We start from the raw sequence: 18,454 nt of genomic DNA on the forward strand, positions 1-18,454 counted from the left end.
ATAATGAGGTAATTACTCATTACTAAATGCTTACTTTGATTGGGTCTGTGTGTGCTTGTGTATGCTGTGTGTGTGCAAGAATGTGCTTGTGTGTGTGTATGTGTGTGTGTGTGTGTGCATGCATGCATGTTGTGTGCATGTTTGTTTACAGTGTGCACAAGGATCTTTCCTTTGGAAGGGTAGAACTCTCTTGTCTTTGGAGGTGCATTACATCTGGCTGTCTCTCTTCTATGGGATTAAGATAAATCTGAGAATTTAGTTGGAAATAGATGACATTCACATCACTAAAATACACCCCAAATCTGAAAAACAAAATATTTTACTTCTTGGTCTCAAAGATGCCTTTAGACCACAAACACATGCATTACTGAACAAGCGTAAACAGTTCCTAAACCAACTCATTTATTTTATTCACGACCACTTTGCATTTGAAAGATCTCGTAGTGTTTATTTTCTGTGAACTGAATTTGAGGCTTTGACTTGGAAGCCATAAATCCAATTTTTGATGAAATACAACTTTGCTGAGAGGCTAGATTGGCAAGAATCCCTGCTAATTTCTCCTCTTAGCGTGGATTTGCTAAGTGACAAGCATTCTACTCTCTCCTTTCACATCTAGCACACCCCAGACTTCATCCTCTGAAAAGTTTTCTCTTTCATGCTTAATTTTTGATGGACAAGGTCTTCCTAGGGACATCCAAATCAGCCGGTTTGCACAGGTCGCGTCTGACATGTGCCTAAGGTGTGGGCAGATGAACCAGTTCTAAGACCAGGAGTGCAGCTGCTTCTCCTCAGTCTCCCCAGACACTAGTTAGGCCTAATATACTCGGAAGGTTGCTTGTCTAATTTGAACTGCAAGAGACTTTGGCTGGAGGGTAGCTCTGTGTCCCCGTGATAAAAGAACACATAAAACAACCCAGTGCCTGATCACTCTCCCTGACTGTCAGTGAATCATGTCTAATAGCACCTCCATGCAGTTTGCGCCAATTTGCTTGCAATGGCATCCTTTTCTGTGGGCTTGCTGCTCAGCAGGCCCTGAAGCAATCTATGAATAACTTCCCAACAGATGCTGTTTATGAATTGAAGCAAATGGCTTCCCTGTTTCTCTTTTTTCTCACTTCAATAATTTTCAGTTACATTACGATGAATATTTATAGTCCTGTAGCAGTGCATAAAAACGGAGACCGAGAAGACCTGGGTATTGTTTCATACGTGAGTGCTGTTCTAATGGGCTCTGGCTGACTGGTTTTAATAATGTTCTGTTGATGGACCACAAAGAGGATGCAAATTGTAGATCAGTCATTTCCCTTCACTGTTTTACCTGGATAGGCAGTGACTGAGTACTGGTTGCAGCCTTCACTCTCCTGGGATACGTCCCCTTGTCCGAGTAACACAGCCCGGAGCATGCCTACCTCTTTCAGCCCCTTTGGAGTAAATCTCACATACATGACTTGCACAGAGTCTCTGTCCTTAATAGAAAAGCCCATTAAACTGGTTGACTACTCTCTGCAGGGATTTCTATTAAAGATTCAAGTAACTGCTGCAGGGGAAGCCGTAGCCCACAGAAGACAGCAATTCGCAGAATTGAAATGTAAGTCACAAAGAATATGTTGGTTTTGATTTCCAGGCCTTTTATGGAAAGGGATTGAGCTGCATTTTTGTCTAAAATGGTTTTTCAGATGTTTCATATTTCTATGCTCTTTTACATGTTACAGAAATGAGAGGACTTATATCTAGTTATTACTCCTAAATTTTGTTTGAAGGGAACTGCTCTCTCTCTTCAGTGGCTTATGTTGCAAATAGCTGGTCTACCTTCCCAGCATTTCCCATTTTACAATAATGACTTCGTTAACTACCCTATATTTTCTAGACCATTGACTGTGTCATATTGACCCACATACAAATAATTGCCTGTTTGGCTATTTGCTTATAAATAAGAGTGTTGAAAGCGGTGTGTAAATATGTACATGCATGCATACTGAATATAGAGTGAAGCCTCCCAAAATATTTAAATTGTCCCATTTCCTAGTTGTATGTTATGAAATACTCACCAACCACTCAAATAGAACTGGATTTATTATGCATGCAAGCCCACAATCTCTTTACCAACTATCATTTGTATGCTACACACAGAAGGTTGTGCTGTAACACAACGGTAAAAGTATAAAAAAAAAAAGGCAATTTGAAGAGAAGTATATTTCTTGCTTTAACTGCAGCAGAGGCAAAGAACGATCTTCCTTCAATACGGGGAAGCATAACACACAGTCCTGAAATATGTTAATGAAAAGCCCAAGAATTTAATATTTGGTCTAGAAAGGTTACTTTTAAAGAAACGGAGACATAGCAGAATGTCTCAAGGTGATTATCTTACCTCTCAAAATGCAGAACTGGATTCAGTGGGAGGAAGTTTCAGGCCTAAATTGCAAGCCCTCTGACTGGACTGTGGCCCTACATGGTATTTCCCTTTTGTTTTCCATTACTCCCGTGCCTAGTTTCCAAACTAGACCTCGTGTACGTCAGGCAAGTACGCCAACAGTCACACTCCGGCTCTGTTTGCTTTAAATAATACTAGCAGACAACGACAGCGGCAACCTTACCAAGGACCACGAGATGTTAATGTGAACATTGTTCTCCCACTAGGGGACCACCAGTTAACAGAGATGTGACTGTAATTTTAGATGCTTGAATGCATATGTAGTATTTGTAGCTGCACACGGGGGGCACATTTCTTGATGTGTTACATTTTCTAATTCACCGTGGAAAATATCCAGACACTTGTTTCCTTTGTGTTCCTGATCTGTAACCCGTCGCTCTCCTTTTCTCTCGCTTTCTTGCTTTTCCTTTTGTTTTGCTTCTTGTCATCTTGTTCCTTCATCCTAGAGATTGTTGGAGTTTCATTGTTTATGGGTTTTTTTTAAAACAATACAATGGGGCTTTATGGGAAACAAATCACACTTTCTGATGGTCTTTGTATGGGGATGTGGGGGTTGGGAGGGGTGGGGTATTGCTCAACATCAGGATATGAAGCACTTTTCAGGGCAGGGCTGTTGGTAAAACATGGCTTGAATATTGGAAGTTGTGTGAGGTTTGGGCATCAGGCGGTTATTGGTTTAGAAAAAGTATCTGGATATGAGAGCATGAGGGAAGGTAGCAGAGGCCAATGTTAAGCTTACCTTGGCAGCAACAAAGTTTGTAGTAGAAAACAGTTGGTAACATCAGGCCAGCAAGATTTCTCATTGGGTAAGGAAGCTTATCACTGTACCTGATGACCTGAAAGGAAACACCTGATTTTTCCATCTGTCCTCTGACCTCCACGCACATACACTGTGGCATATGAACACACATGAAAGAACTCAACTTATATAAGGAAACACTTGGAAATATGAAGTCAGTACCAGGCCTCTCATCAGGGATCGGGAGCACAAAGATGGGCCTATCTGAGTTTGTTTCCTGCTCCCCTGAGAGATAAGACTGACAGAAAAATTAAAGAAAGGGCAACTGAAACAAGCTTTTTAAAAAACCTCAATATAATTACCTACATTTTCTCTAAAAAGAAAGGACTGAAGGAGCCGAAGGGGTTTGCAACCTCATAGGAAGAAAAACAATATCAACCAACCAGACCCCGCCCCCCAGAGCTCCCAGGGACTAAATCACCAATCAAAGAGTACACATGGACAGACCCATGGCTCCATCTGCATATGTAGCAGAGGATGACCTTGTTGGACAACAATTGGAGGAGAGCCCCTTGGTCCTGTGAAGGTTCAGTACCCCAGTGTAGGGGAATGCCAGGGAGGTAGGAGGAAAAGGGTGGGTGGGTGGGGAAGAATACTTATAGAAGCAGGGGTAGGGGGTATAGTATAAAAGGGTTCCAGAGGGGAAACCGGGGAAGGGGATAACATTTGAAATGTAAAAGAGAAAATATCCAGTAACAGAAAAAAGTCTGCTTATTTTAATTTATAAACCAAGAGGCAGACCTAAGGGTGGCACACCCTTTGAGTCCTTTGCATCCAGGTGTATGTAATACTAAAGGACATTTTATGGACAAGAAGACTCTGTTTATTGTGTTACAAGAAGCCCCTAGAAGAGGTTTGTCCAACCTTTTGACAATGTCACAATGCTAACTACAAAGATAGCAGGCCTTATTCATGCATATCCTGGGGCACTTGCAGCCTACAGGCTACAGGTCAGGCATACTTGCCCTAGAAGATGGAGGTAGGATGTAGTCATTGATAGAACAGGACATCCAAAAGCGTTTCAAATACACAAGAAGCTTGGCATGTTCTCATCATTCTCCCCTTTGCATGAGAACAAAAAAGCAGCCAGACCGCACAGGTCAGGCAGAAATTGAGCCAAGGATTTACAGAGTGCTTGTATCTGTGGGTTCCCCCAAATTGTAGAAACTCAGGCAATTGTATCCCTTTTATTTTTATTAAATAATGCCATCAAAGAACAACTAATAAATATAAGATAACATTTGTGTTTCTAGACTCTGTAGATACCCTGTAGAGATAATTTAAAGAAATTGATATTTTTCTTAAGTATGCCTTGATACACATGATAGTGAATATATTATTTTTTATTGTATCCAAGGAGACTACATTACTGCTACATTCTTCACATTTATCCTTTCTCATCTTTTCTTATTTATCCTGTCAGATTTCGCCTAATCACTCATTGGTCTATCCATCTTCTATTTGAAAAACAATATTTGCTTTAGTAAATAAGATAGGGTTTGAGTTTACCCCTAATAAGGTTCCAGGAAAAGTACAAAGCTTGTTATAACACGATGAGACAAATGCCAGAGTAAGTCAAGGTGCTGATGTACACCTGAGCCTGGGTTGGAAGATTAGTAGTGGTACCAGGGTTTTAGATAGAGTGACCCAAATAAATGAAAGGCTAGACAGAAACTCAGAATGATGGCATTTAAAATTTTCATGGTGAGGGGCCTAGAAGTATGAACACTCAGTGGCGGTGACCTTAGCCAAAATGCCCAACAATAGGGAGAGGGAACTAGAAGAGTCCACCTCCTCCAGTAGATAGATAGGGCCTCAAGTGGAGGGATGGCGTTACTAATACACAGTTCTGGATCAAAAATTTCTGATCCAGAACTGTTCCTATCTAAAAGAACTGCAGGGAGAAACATGGTGAAGAGACTAAAGAAAAGGTGATCCAATGACAGGCACAACTTGGGCTCTATCTCATGGGGTGGGGGTACCAAGGCCTGACACTATTACTGATCTTATGATGTGCCTACAGACAGGAGCCTAGCTAACATGGCTGTCCTCTGAGAGGTCCTAGCAGCAGCTGACTGGCATAGATGCAGATATTTACAATCAACCATTGGACTGAAGTTGGGATCCTTATGGCTGAATTAGGGGAAGGACTGAAGAAGCTGAAAGGGAGGGTGACCCCATAGGAAGACCAGCAGTCTCAACTAATCTGGACCTCAGGGAACTCACAGAGACTGAGCCACCAACCAGGCAGCATCCATGAGCTGGTCTGAGGCCACCAGCCCATATAAAGCAGAGGACTGTGTGGTCTGGCCTCAGTGGAAGCAGATGTATTTAATCCTTGAGAGACTTAAGGTACCAGGGGAGAAGGAAGTCTGATGGGGGTTGGAGAGAGCATCCTCCCAGAGGCAAGAAAGAGGACGAATGGAATGAGGAATTGTGGGAAGGGGGGCTGGGGGCCACGACTTGGAGGGAGGCAAAGGCTGGAATATAAATGAATAAAACAATTAAAAAAAAACCAAAGGTTGTGCTAGACCTTCAGAGTCTATTATCCTGAGGGTAACGGGGAGTCAAGAGAAAGTCTTAGATTGCAATGCTATATCGCTTTCCTTCTTGTTACTTCAATGGCTTCTCAATATGGAAGAGATGTGGATTGCAGGAGGTCCATACCAGCTCTTAACAAACCACCCAGAAAACTGCATTGTCCAGCCTTCCCATATTACATCCTTTTTATGTCACCTCTTTACTGTGCACATCTTCCATATATACTTTTGCAAATTTCATAAAAATTGATACAATCCTGAAGCCCTGTATTAAGGTTATAGATTTTGATATCTTAAACACATAAGATTAAATCCTGCTCCTGTTGTCCAATATTTAAGGAACTCCCTAATTTAAACCTCAGGTTTCTCATTTTTAAGAGACAGATAATAATAACAACAAATAAAAACAATGTTGTCTATTATTTAGTGTTAAGATCAACAACTACTCTACAGCAGTTACCAACATAGTGCTTGATTCATTACAACCACAGAAAGATCCAGACTTTTTACAAACACTTCCAGAGGTCCCAAATTTTATATAGAAAAATGGCATACTGGTTCATGTTTTTTATTTGTCATAAATATAAAAATCTAACATTTTGATGGCATATAAAACAATTACATTATTAGGAAAAATAATTAGACTTTGTAAAAGATTAATGTAAACTTACAGCTATAGATCTTAAATTATTTTAGATTGCATATAAACCTTATATTATTTTGCTCATACAAGTCAATAACAAGAGGTTAGATGTGTTTAAAACTGATTGTTGCAACAGTCATCCTAAAAGCATGCATTTTTAAAAAGTATATTTTAAGCAACACAGAAAGTAACTAATAGTAATTTCTCATGGAAATTACTTCTTTTGTCCCTGGACAAAGAGTTCAGAACCAATCAAAAACCAATCAATATAAACTCTAATGTAAGCCATAATTAAGGTTGACAAATAGGTTCTTGAATGGTGTTAAATAATGCATTTATAAAAATAGAAATAAAAAGTCACACAAGTCAAGGCATTAGTATCTGAGAGACGCCTGGTGGTGACGTTCTTGCCAATCACTACAAACTTTCATGGATATCTGTAAGTGACCTCCAAACCTCATGGTGATATTGTAAAGGTACCCTGGGCTCCCTCATGAAGATGATTTACTTTAGCCACCTCTTGATGTGAGCTTAGCTGCTGTGTGGTAAGTGTCATCAGGTTCGAGATATTTCTGCAGGATGCATGGGCAGCCAGTACCCTGGTATGAATGGACCTCAGAACTTGGAGGCCTGAGGGGCATGTCTCTGACATTACTGATGGACTTGAAGTCACTATCTTAAGAATTCACACAGACTAGTGATATAGCTAATGTCTACTCAGAGCAACACTTACAGAGGGATATATCCCAATGGTAAAATCAGGGGATGATTTAGAACTAAGTAAATTTAAACCTGATTCATGTCTAACAGGAAGGCAGCACTGTTGGCAAGCAAACACACTTAGCTACATGCCTTCCAAAGGCGCTACTCCCATCCGCATAATATACAATATAGAAATGAAAGCGGCACACACCATATTCACACTTTATGAAGCTGTCATGAAGATCAATTTGTTTATAAAGGGGCTGAGCATTTGGAAGAAAGGTATACATTTATTACATCTTTGTGTCGGGCCATTTATATTTAAATAGGAACCATGCACTCAAAGTAAAATAATCCCTTTAAGCACTCAGCATTTCTAATGAGTTATTTAATGTTTTATGTTTGTGATCTGCTCCGTGATCAATAAAATACAGATAAAAAGCATTCTACAAAGCTGCGGCTTATGTTATGAAATAACACAAATTTAGGTTGATGACTATAGTTCATAGGAAATCTCTCTTTGGAGTTGCCAGCTGTTGACTTTATATTTTTCCATTTGAAGGATGTTTTCAAAGGAATCTTCATATCTAATAGATGTCCACAGAGATCATTGTCTTTAAGGTTCAGACTGTATCCTGCTTGCAAGGCTCACTCAGAATTGGTCTCTAGAAATAACTTTGAGACTCAACCAGAATTGCTTGCTTGTTTTCATGCTGGGGGACTCAGGACACATAAGAATCAGACTTTCTGAATACAAAAGGTGGCTCTACCCAAATCAAGCACCAGTTGGCAATATCTATCTTGTCTGGAATTAGAATGAAAATATAGGGGTTGGGGATTTAGCTCAGTGGTTAGAGCGCTTGCCTAGGTAGTGCAAGGCCCTGGGTTCGGTCCCCAGCTCTGAAAAAAGAACCAAAAAAAAAAAAAGAATGAAAATATCAGCACGTGTCTGCCACATGGAAGACTTTCTGTGTTGGTTCCTTGTACTTAGTCAGTCTTCAGGTTATGACTGCCTTGGGTTTGCATTGCTTGGTCCTGGGTCTTGTTAAAACCCATGGTTAAATTGTAGACTGTCTTATGTATACCAACACACTTTTCACAAGCAAACCAGCCCTATTGGGGAACATTGACAGCTAGGATTCATTGGCTTTATCACTGCCTTGGCAATGAACATATTTGCTTCCTAATGTAATGAACAGGCTCTCTGGAATTTACTCAATTTCCAGCTCTACTTAAAGTAATAAGACCCACCGACGAGCATCTTTAAGGAGCAGAACACAGCGTATAAGTAGTTTCAATATCCTGTTTCACTTCTGCTGGAAGCCTCCTGAACAGGCCTATTTAACACTCTTCCTTTTTAGAGAGAATCTAACCACAGCTTAGGATGTTTAAGTGGTTTGCTCAAAACACAAAATCCAATATAAAATCTAAATCTGTTAGCCCTTCTCTGTAACTGATGACTGCTACCTGCCAATCATACGCACGTGCTTGAGGGTATACGCTCATCACCTCTGTAATGAGAGGGTAGCAACAAATTGCTTTTGGAACTGCTTACAACAATAGAAGGTCTCAATCCCGTTATTTCAGTACTTCTCTATAGAGTACGATTCAGTATAACAGGTGCCTTTTTCTTACTTTACCTCCACCCAGCATACTCAGTTTATAAATTCCTAAGCATTTTAAGGAGACCTATGAAGAAGGAGAGAGTTTACCTTGGCTTTCTCCTGGTAAAAGCCTGGAAGACAGCATTATCAAAAGCTTCTGACGAGCTAGTTCCCTTTCCAGAGGTCAAATAAAAAACTCTTTCACAAAAGCAAGTGTGTTTGGGAGATAGCTCAGTAAATTAAGTGCTTGCCTTCTAAGCATGAGGACCTGGGTTTGACACCTAGAGGCCGTGTCAAAGAGTTAGTTTCCTGGAATGTGCTTATAATCTGAATGTTGGGGAGACCGAGGCAGGAGGACCCTGGTCACCCAACCTAAGTGTTTGGCGAGTTGTACACTGAGAATGTTGTCTTAAACCTAAAACCAAATGTTAAACAATAAAAACAGTTGTAGATGGCACTTACAGGGAACAGCACCTGAAGTTGTTCTCTGGCCTCCACATGCAGGTGCACATATATGAATGTATAAACACACACACACACACACACACACACACACACACACACACACACACAACGGTAAGGGACCAGTCTAGAGTCACGCACGCACGCATGCACGTGTGTGCCACATATCAGAGACATATTTATTAACTGCAAGATTATGAATGTTTTCATTTTATTCCAAAAATTATCAGGACAGAATTTTCTGTCTTAGTTTTAAAATTGTCTACAGTGCCAGATCTACAGTGATCAGAAACAATCAACGGAAAAATTACTTTTACAAAGACTTGTTGCATCTGTAGGGACAACCCCCAAGAGGATACCAAACGGAGCCCTTCCTTAACTCAATTAAGAACACCACAAGTGATAACTCCATTTCCCTGTGTTTTCTCCTAGCATGAGATGACTCAGCCAGAAACAGCAAGATACTATCGCAGATGTTCCTTTGCTCGCATAGCTGGTTATTGCTTATCTCGATGATATTTTAATACAAACACACAACTGTTCACCCTGTTTTATGGCTGTCAGGATTTTGCTTCATATTTAACAAATGGAAGTTTATGAGCAGATGTACCACTGACTCAGATTTACTTTCCCCGTCATTATGGCACATAGAGAAGCTAAATGCTCGAGAGGGCATTATTGGCCACATCCGTACTGATAGGATATAGGATTCAAGCTGCCCCTCCAGATTCTCCCCTGGAACCACCAAAGGATCAAATTATTTTCTAGGATCCCAAGGAAATGACAATGACGTAGGATTACTCTCACCACTCTTCTTGGGTATAGTAGAAAGTAGCAAATAATTCCCTGGGACATTGTCATCTTTAAATGATTCTTTCCCCCTTCTGATCTGGCTTAATGGTCTCAGCACTTTGAGGTTTTGGATCTTGATGGATGGGTTCACTTAAGCTCTGTGACTCTAGACTGGTCCCTTACCCATTGTGTGTGTGTGTGTGTGTGTGTGTGTGTGTGCATGTTTGTGTCACAGGACAATGTCAAGTGTCTTTCTCAATCCTTAGTCACTCTCTGCCACTTGACCTTTTTTTTTTTTTTTTTTTGGAGACAGGGTCTCCCATTTGAACCTAGTACTCACTGATCCAGCTAGACTTTCGGCTGCCAGCGAATTCCAGGAATCTGCTTGTCTCCTCGCCCTCACTACTATGCTGCAGACTCCTCCTGCCTTGTCTGTCTTTTTACAAGGTAATCATGCTTGCTGAGCAAGCACTTTACTGACTGAGCCATTTCACCAGCCTACCCCCTTACTTTCTGTCATTCAGCTTCGGCTTGAGCAGTCACACACGCAGTCATACTAACCCTGTGCTTTGCTTACAGATGTAAGCCACACAAGATGTCTTGGAGACGCCTGGGAAATTATCCTGAATGGCACCAAGCTGGATGCTGCAGTTGTTAGTCTCCAAAACTATTGTGACGGGACAGCAAGCACTTTGTAAAGGAGCCTATGGAGGCTGGCAGGCAGGGTTCTTTTTTTTTTTTTTTTGTTTGGAACTAGAAAACCTTTTATTTTTCCCCAGAATGTGGAATATGTGCATACCCAGGAGACCTGGTAGAACAGAACCCTCCTGGAAGTGTCCCAAGGAAGCATTGGAGACCTTGGACACTTGCATGGGGCAGCCCAGCTCCCCTTACTCTGGTGTCAGGAAGGTGCAGGCCAGCTAAGCTGGGCATCTGCATCTTGTGCATGCAGGCCAGTTCCACAGATGATCCAGCTAGTTCTGGCCATGCATTCTTCTTGGCCTGAATCCTTTTTGGAGAACTGGTCTTCCATGGAGTTTGTGCTCCCAGGCACCAAAATCAGCCACTCCTCAGTGTCATCCAGGGAGGGCTTGTAGGCACAAGGGCATCACTACTGGCCATTCACCTCGTCCCACATGAGGTTGGTCCTTTTCTTGGGATGGATGCCCTTAAAGCTCACCAACTGCTACCAGCAAATGAGAGCCCTTGGCCAGGCAGTGGCTTCGTGCGGGGAAGGCCTGTGTCAGGCTTTTGCAAGCACACTACCACCGCCTCCTTCATGCCGTTGGTCAGCAGCTTCCACAGTTGGTTGATGAGATGCTCTGGGTTTTCCCACTCCAGGGCACGCAGCTCGGCCTCCAGCAAGGCCCTGGCCTGGCACAACACCATCGGGGGTTGCTGTCAGAAGCCAGCAGGTTGCCCAGGTCGAACTCCAGTTCTAGCTCCCTGTGCCCCATGATGTGCTACAGCTTCTCTGCTTCCTCCTGCTCTTCCTTGGCCAGCAGCACCTCTGCATTCTGCCCCTCCGTGGCTCTCGCTTAGGTCTCAGTTCCATCAATTTTGGGGATTTTAATTTTTTTTTTATTTAATACTTAATAATAATTCTTTGGTTTCCGGGCAAACATCCCCCTCCCCCCTTCCCTTCCTTATGGGTGTTCCCCTCCCAACCCTCCCCCCATTGCCGCCCTCCCCCCAACAGTCTAGTTCACTGGGGGTTCAGTCTTAGCAGGACCCAGGGCTTCCCCTTCCACTGGTGCTCTTACTAGGATATTCATTGCTACCTATGAGGTCAGAGTCCAGGGTCAGTCCATGTATAGTCTTTAGGTAGTGGCTTATAGTCCCTGGAAGCTCTGTGTTGCTTGGCATTGTTGTTCATATGGGGTCTCGAGCCCCTTCAAGCTCTTCCAGTTCTTTCTCTGATTCCTTCAACGGGGGTCCTATTCTCAGTTCAGTGGTTTGTTGCTGGCATTCGCCTCTGTATTTGCTGTATTCTGGCTGTGTCTCTCAGGAGCGATCTACATCCGGCTCCTGTCGGTCTGCACTTCTTTGCTTCATCCATCTTGTCTAATTGGATGGCTGTATATGTATGGGCCACATGTGGGGCAGGCTCTGAATGGGTGTTCCTTCTATGTCTGTTTTAATCTTTGCCTCTCTCTTCCCTGCCAAGGGTATTCTTGTTCCCCTTTTAGAGAAGGAGTGAAGCATTCACATTTTGATCATCCGTCTTGAGTTTCATTTGTTCTAGGCATCTAGGGTAATTCAAGCATTTGGGCTAATAGCCACTTATCAGTGAGTGCATACCATGTATGTCTTTCTGTGATTGGGTTAGCTCACTCAGGATGATATTTTCCAGTTCCAACCATTTGCCTACGAACTTCATAAAGCGGTTGTTTTTGATAGCTGAGTAATATTCCATTGTGTAGATGTACCACATTTTCTGTATCCATTCCTCTGTTGAAGGGCATCTGGGTTCTTTCCAGCTTCTGGCTATTATAAATAAGGCTGCTATGAACATAGTGGAGCACGTGTCTTTTTTATATGTTGGGGCATCTTTTGGGTATATGCCCAAGAGAGGTATAGCTGGATCCTCAGGCAGTTCAATGTCCAATTTTCTGAGGAACCTCCAGACTGATTTCCAGAATGGTTGTACCAGTCTGCAATCCCACCAACAATGGAGGAGTGTTCCTCTTTCTCCGCATCCTCGCCAGCATCTGCTGTCACCTGAGTTTTTGATCTTAGCCATTCTCACTGGTGTGAGGTGAAATCTCAGGGTTGTTTTGATTTGCATTTCCCTTATGACTAAAGATGTTGAATATTTCTTTAGGTGTTTCTCAGCCATTTGGCATTCCTCAGCTCTGAATTCTTTGTTTAGCTCTGAACCCCATTTTTTAATAGGGTTATTTGTCTCCCTGCGGTCTAACTTCTTGAGTTCTTTGTATATTTTGGATATAAGGCCTCTATCTGTTGTAGGATTGGTAAAGATCTTTTCCCAATCTGTTGGTTGCCGATTTGTCCTAACCACAGTGTGGCAGGCAGGGTTCTGTCCAGGATGCCCACTGCCATTCTCACTCCAAATGGTCTTATCAGCAATTGAGAAACTTCATAGAGAGTCATTGAGGTTGGTGAATGTGTATACGTGTGCACGTGCACACACATACATACATATATATACATAACATACATAATATATGTATGTGTTTATATGTATATATGTATACATATATATAGAAACTTACATGTATACATATAATATAAATATTACATATATTTATATATATACATATAGGTATACATTTATTATCAGCCACAAACCAGGGTAGGGAGGAGAGAGAAGGGAAGAACAGGAAAAAGCACCAAAGTCAATACATACATATGTATACACACACACACACACACACATATATATACATATATACATGTATGTATACATATATACACCACACACATATATAATATATACATATATATTATAAGTGTTTATATATGTATGCATGCACACACATATATAGATACTTATATGTATACATGTAATTCTATATGTATCCCTGACTGAATGCCTTAGGATCTGTTCCAAATCAAACTCTTTATGTGACCTTCTTGCCCCAGCAGGCAGTGACGAACAGGCTATGCCTAGCAGTCGTTCTGTGGCTGCTGTTCTCCCTAAGATGAAGCAGTTGAATGAGTGGGTTTCATTTTTCTGAAATGTGTCACAGTTAAGGACTCAGACCCACCTGAGTCCACCAAGCCCATAGGTACATACATCTTCACTGGTCATGAGATGGCCCCTCCCCCTTGCACCACGCCTCCTCATTAGAGCTAATTTCTGGGCACTGTCTCTGAATCTTCCTTCTTGGATTGTACTGGGGAATTGTTTCTTCTTGGCTTTGGCTTTTTCTTGTTCTCCCCTCAGTTTCTCTTCTCTTCCCTGGTCCATGGCCCATAATGAGGCAGGAGCATTGAGTTTATGACTCATGGAAGAGTGATGGTTTCCACATATCCTAACTGAACCTGACCCAACACTGACCTGTGAATGAAAAACTTGGAAAATCGACACTTTCCCCTTTCCCCCTTCTTGTCCTCAACATACTAAGTGTGTAAAGTTTTGTTGATTATTGTTGGTTAGCCTTGCTGTCCTAAATGGGTTACATTGACACATGATGACTCAACCACTACCCTACTGTGCTTCTTGGTCCCCATTCTTTAGTAATAAGAATAGAGGCGATCCTCTACTAGACTGTTTTAAATGCTTTGCAAAAAGTATCTGATTAACAAAAGTCTAAGGTAGGATGCCTAGTCTCATTTTGTAACTAAAACAGAAGGGTTAATAACTTGTTTACTATTTCATGGAGAAGTGAGGAAATGAAGATCCAAATCCCACGCCACAGAGGTCCTGACCCTGAGTTCCTTCCCAGCAGGCAGCATGGCTTCTTTGCTTTCCTTAAGTGACCTGGCCTCCTCTGCCTGTGACTTCTGACAAAGTCCTGTCCATCACATGGCTATGCACTAAAACTCGGCAGCAGGATCTCCTTTTTCAGCCCTTGCAATATTGGTCTCTTCTCTACATTTGTACCTCTGCCTGATCCACTGGTCATATTCCAAATCAAACATCACTTTGATTCATGATCTTTTTGTGTGTGTGTATATTGTTTGTATGCATGGACCTGTAATCTGTGTACACTCATTAAGGTAGAGGCCAGGGAGTGTCTTTATCATTGCTACCCATTATTCTTCTGGTATAGTGTCTCTCATCAAACCTTAAGCTTACCAACTGCCAAGGTTGGTTAAACTCCAGAGACCCCCATCTCCACCTACCAACTGCTCTCCATATACTTGTCCACACTAACATTGTCTGTGGGTCCTGGGAATTGAAACTTAGATCTGCGTGCTTGTTTGGGAAGCACCTTAACAGCTCAGCCACATCACTGCACCTCAATGAAGCAGTCCTTGACTCTCTCTGTGCTCATTCTTTAGAGGTACTCCATACCTGTCCTTGAGCACCACAGTTGCAATCCAGTCATCATGTATTAAATACTCCTCCCTTCTAATCTCCAGTTCCATTCAGACACAGTTTATTGCTGTCTATCATCATTGTATCCCTCTTGAGCAACCCACTAAGCTTTTATTTCTGTACATAACTTCTCTCACTCAGAGTCACAGACGATATGTATCCTACAGGGATTTTATAAGAGATATAGTGTGTCTATCAGTATGTACCACCAGACTCCATATATGGTGTGTGTCATATATATTTGTGTTTGTGTGTAAGTGCACATTGTGTGTCTGTGCATTTAGCCATGGGAGGTTAAAGTCTGATGCCTTCTTCAGTCCTCCACTTTGTTTTTTGAGACAGTGTATCTCACTGAATCTGGAACTCACTGATTTGGTTACACTACTTGGCCAAAATCTTTGGATCAAGACTACTTGTCTCTCTACTTGTCCTGCACTGTATTCCTATACAGCTGCATGCCACTATACCTGGATGCTGGGGCTCTGAATTCAAGTCTTTATGCTTCTATGGCAAACTCTTTACTGACTGAACCTTCTCTCTAACCTCCTGTTACGATAGATCTTATTAGATTCAGTAGCAAAAGTATTATATCTTACATCTCCCTTCTGCAACCTGTGCAAGCCATTACAGAGTCTCGACATTTTGAGGTGAGCTGGGCCATGTGACTTCATTGGGCAAAGGAAAATACAAAAGGAAGTGACAAAAGTCAATGTCAAGTAGAATCTACAATGGCATCAGCTGACTACTTTCTTCCCCTCTGCCAAGAGGCCAACAAAGTCCCAAACATGGGCTGCTGCCTCAGAGAAGTGAACAAGAGTGATTGACAGTTCAGCTTGTAGCTGCAGGACAAAGACGTAAAACATAATTTCACAAATGAACCTTTGTGAAGAGTGCGTGAGAGAGTAGGACTTAAAAGAGATCATAAAAATTACACCAAGCTAATTAACACAAAAAAGTAAATAACGGGATACAGTAACTCATTTTTATCCCCCACCTCCTTCTTGAAACCAAGAGTCATTTTTTAAAATAATGTTTTTATTACTTCTTTGAAAGTTTCATGCAGCATATTTTGATCATATTCACTCTCCCAAACTCTCTTAAACCCATAAAATTTAGTTTGCATTGGCTAAATACTCGGGTATAAAGACTACCCTGTGGTATGACCAACATACTGGTGGCCACACCATTAATGAAAATTGACTCTCCCAGTACTGGCAGCTATCAAATAGATGGGCTTGGTCCCTGCTTCCCTTCCTCCATCTGGGCTACTGGCTGGAGCTGTGTCAGTCTTGTGCCTGTTGTCCCAATTGCTCTGAGTTCATACGTGCATCTGTCCTGTTGTGTCTGGCAAGCATTGTTCTATGAAGCCATCTATCATCTTGGGCTCTTGCAATCTTTCTACATCCTCATCCTGAAAGATTCCCTGACCCCTGGCAGAAGGAATATGATACAGACCTCCCTTTTACAGCTCAGCACTCTCTAATTCTCTGCATGTGACTAGTTGTAGATCATTTTTAAGACACCTGTACTGGCTGGTTTTGTGTGTGAACTTGACACAAGTTGGAGTTATCATACCTTGAGGAAATGCCTCCATGAAATCTAAGACATTTTCTCAGTTAGTGATCAAGGGTGGGAGGGCCCACTGTGGGTGATGCCATCCCTGGGCTGGTAGTCTTAGTTTCTATAAGAAAGCAAGCTGAGCAAGCCAGGGGAAGCAAACCAGTAAGTAACATCCCACCATGGCCTCCGCATCAGTTCCTGCTTCCTGATGCGCTTGAGTTCCAGTCCTGACTTCTTTTGGTGATGAACAGCAATGTGGAAGTGTAAGCTGAATAAACCCTTTCCTCCCCAACTGGCTTCTTGGTCATGATGTTTTGTGTAGGAATAGAAACCCTGACTTTAAGACAGCACCATTTTTAGTATCAAGTGTTATGGTGGTTTGAACATGCTTGGTACTAGAAAATGGCAATATTAGGAGGTGTGGCCTAGTTGGAGGAAGTGTGTCACTGTGGGCATGGACTTTAACATTCTACTGCTAGCTACCAAGAAGCCAGTTTTCTCTTAGTACCTTCAGATGAAGATGTAGAATTCCCAGCTCCTCTTGTACCATTCCTGCCTGGATGATGCCATGCTCACACACTGATAATAATGAAGTGAACTTTAGAACCTGTAAGCCAGTCAATTAAATGTCCTTATAAGAGTTGTCTTGGTCACAGTGTCTGTTCTCAGCAGTAAAACCCTAACTAACACAAGCTTGTGCTCAAAAAGTTAAGATATTGCAATGGATAGGTAACTTGGTAGTTAAGAGCACTTGCTGCTCTTCTAGAGGACATAGGCTCTGTTCTCAACAACAACTGGTCAGCTCACAAGTATGTCCTCTCCTGGCCTCTGCAGGTACCAGGCATGCATGCAGTGCACAGACATGCATGCAGGCAAAGCTCCCATACATATACAATTTTCAAAAATTAAAAATGAAGATACATATTTAAGTGTACACAAAAGATAAAAACAATTAGCATTAATCATCTATGCACTATATGTTAAAATAGTAGGGCCTAGAGATGTAGCTTAGTTTCTAGAATATTGCTTAGAGGCATAAGGCTCTAAGATTAATACCCAGCACTGTATAAACTGGGTATGGCAGCATATGCCTGTAGCGCTAATGTATAGGATGCAGAGGCAGGAGGATTAGGGATACAGTGAATTGAAGGCCAGCTTGGAAGAGCAAAATTTAAAAAAATTTTGTATGTGTTTCGTGAGTATATACTCAATTGTAAATATGTATGTGTACATATAGGCAGAGCTTCAACACACATAGGAATATGCTTATACTTATGAAGCATTTACAATTTTTTGAAACAAGTAGTCCTCAGTCTAGTGAGGTTTGTTCCAGTGTAACATGTTTTATTATAAATAGGGTTACAAGGCTCAGAACAGTTAAATCTATTGATTTTTGTCAAACAACGAACAACATAGCCAGAACTGGGACAACATGTTTGGAGACAGAGGGTGCTCCTAATCACCACATTTCCCTAGGTCGTATGTATTAGTGCACACATTTGCAGACCTAAGTTGAATCACAAACACTTGTGAAATGCCAAGAGGAGTATAGATTAAACATCTGTCGGGTGTCATCAAAGGGAACACAAGAGAATGGACTGTGGGAGAACCTTTCCAGTGCGCACGCTCTGTCATTGAACTTTGTTCTTACTCTACAATGAATTTATCTAGTCAAGAAAAGCTTGCTTACTGCCATCTCTTTCTTCCTGCCCTCAGGAGAGTGTGGGAGCCAATGATTAGAACCCACAAAAGTCCTCCTTCCCAGGTTGCTCTGGGAGGCATCTTTTAGTGTTTCCTTTTCTTTCTTGTTTTAAGGGGGATGCCCTAGTGGCCACAGTCAATTCCAAGACTTTTTATTTTTTGGATGCATGGCTCAGTGTTAAGAGTCAGCCCCCAGCTTTTCTGAATTCCCT

At 41.8% G+C, this 18,454-nt stretch overlaps 1 long non-coding RNA gene and 1 pseudogene across 3 annotated transcripts in view; both read right to left on the minus strand.

The window, feature by feature from the left end:
* The window catches only part of LOC102549269 (uncharacterized), a 155,279-nt gene that overhangs the window by 19,191 nt on the left and 117,634 nt on the right, over positions 1-18,454 (minus strand). The window contains exon 5 of one of the 3 annotated variants that reach the window (XR_010065888.1): positions 3,171-3,267. The exons of the other annotated variants lie outside the window; for them this stretch is intronic. This is a non-coding gene — a long non-coding RNA (uncharacterized LOC102549269). The remainder of the gene's footprint in view (positions 1-3,170; positions 3,268-18,454) is intronic. 3 annotated transcript variants of the gene reach the window in all.
* Positions 8,994-13,907, minus strand: Rrs1-ps7 (ribosome biogenesis regulator 1 homolog, pseudogene 7; annotated as a pseudogene).

Source organism: Rattus norvegicus, chromosome 4, assembly GCF_036323735.1.
Source record: "Rattus norvegicus strain BN/NHsdMcwi chromosome 4, GRCr8, whole genome shotgun sequence".
Classification (NCBI taxonomy): domain Eukaryota; kingdom Metazoa; phylum Chordata; class Mammalia; order Rodentia; family Muridae; genus Rattus; species Rattus norvegicus.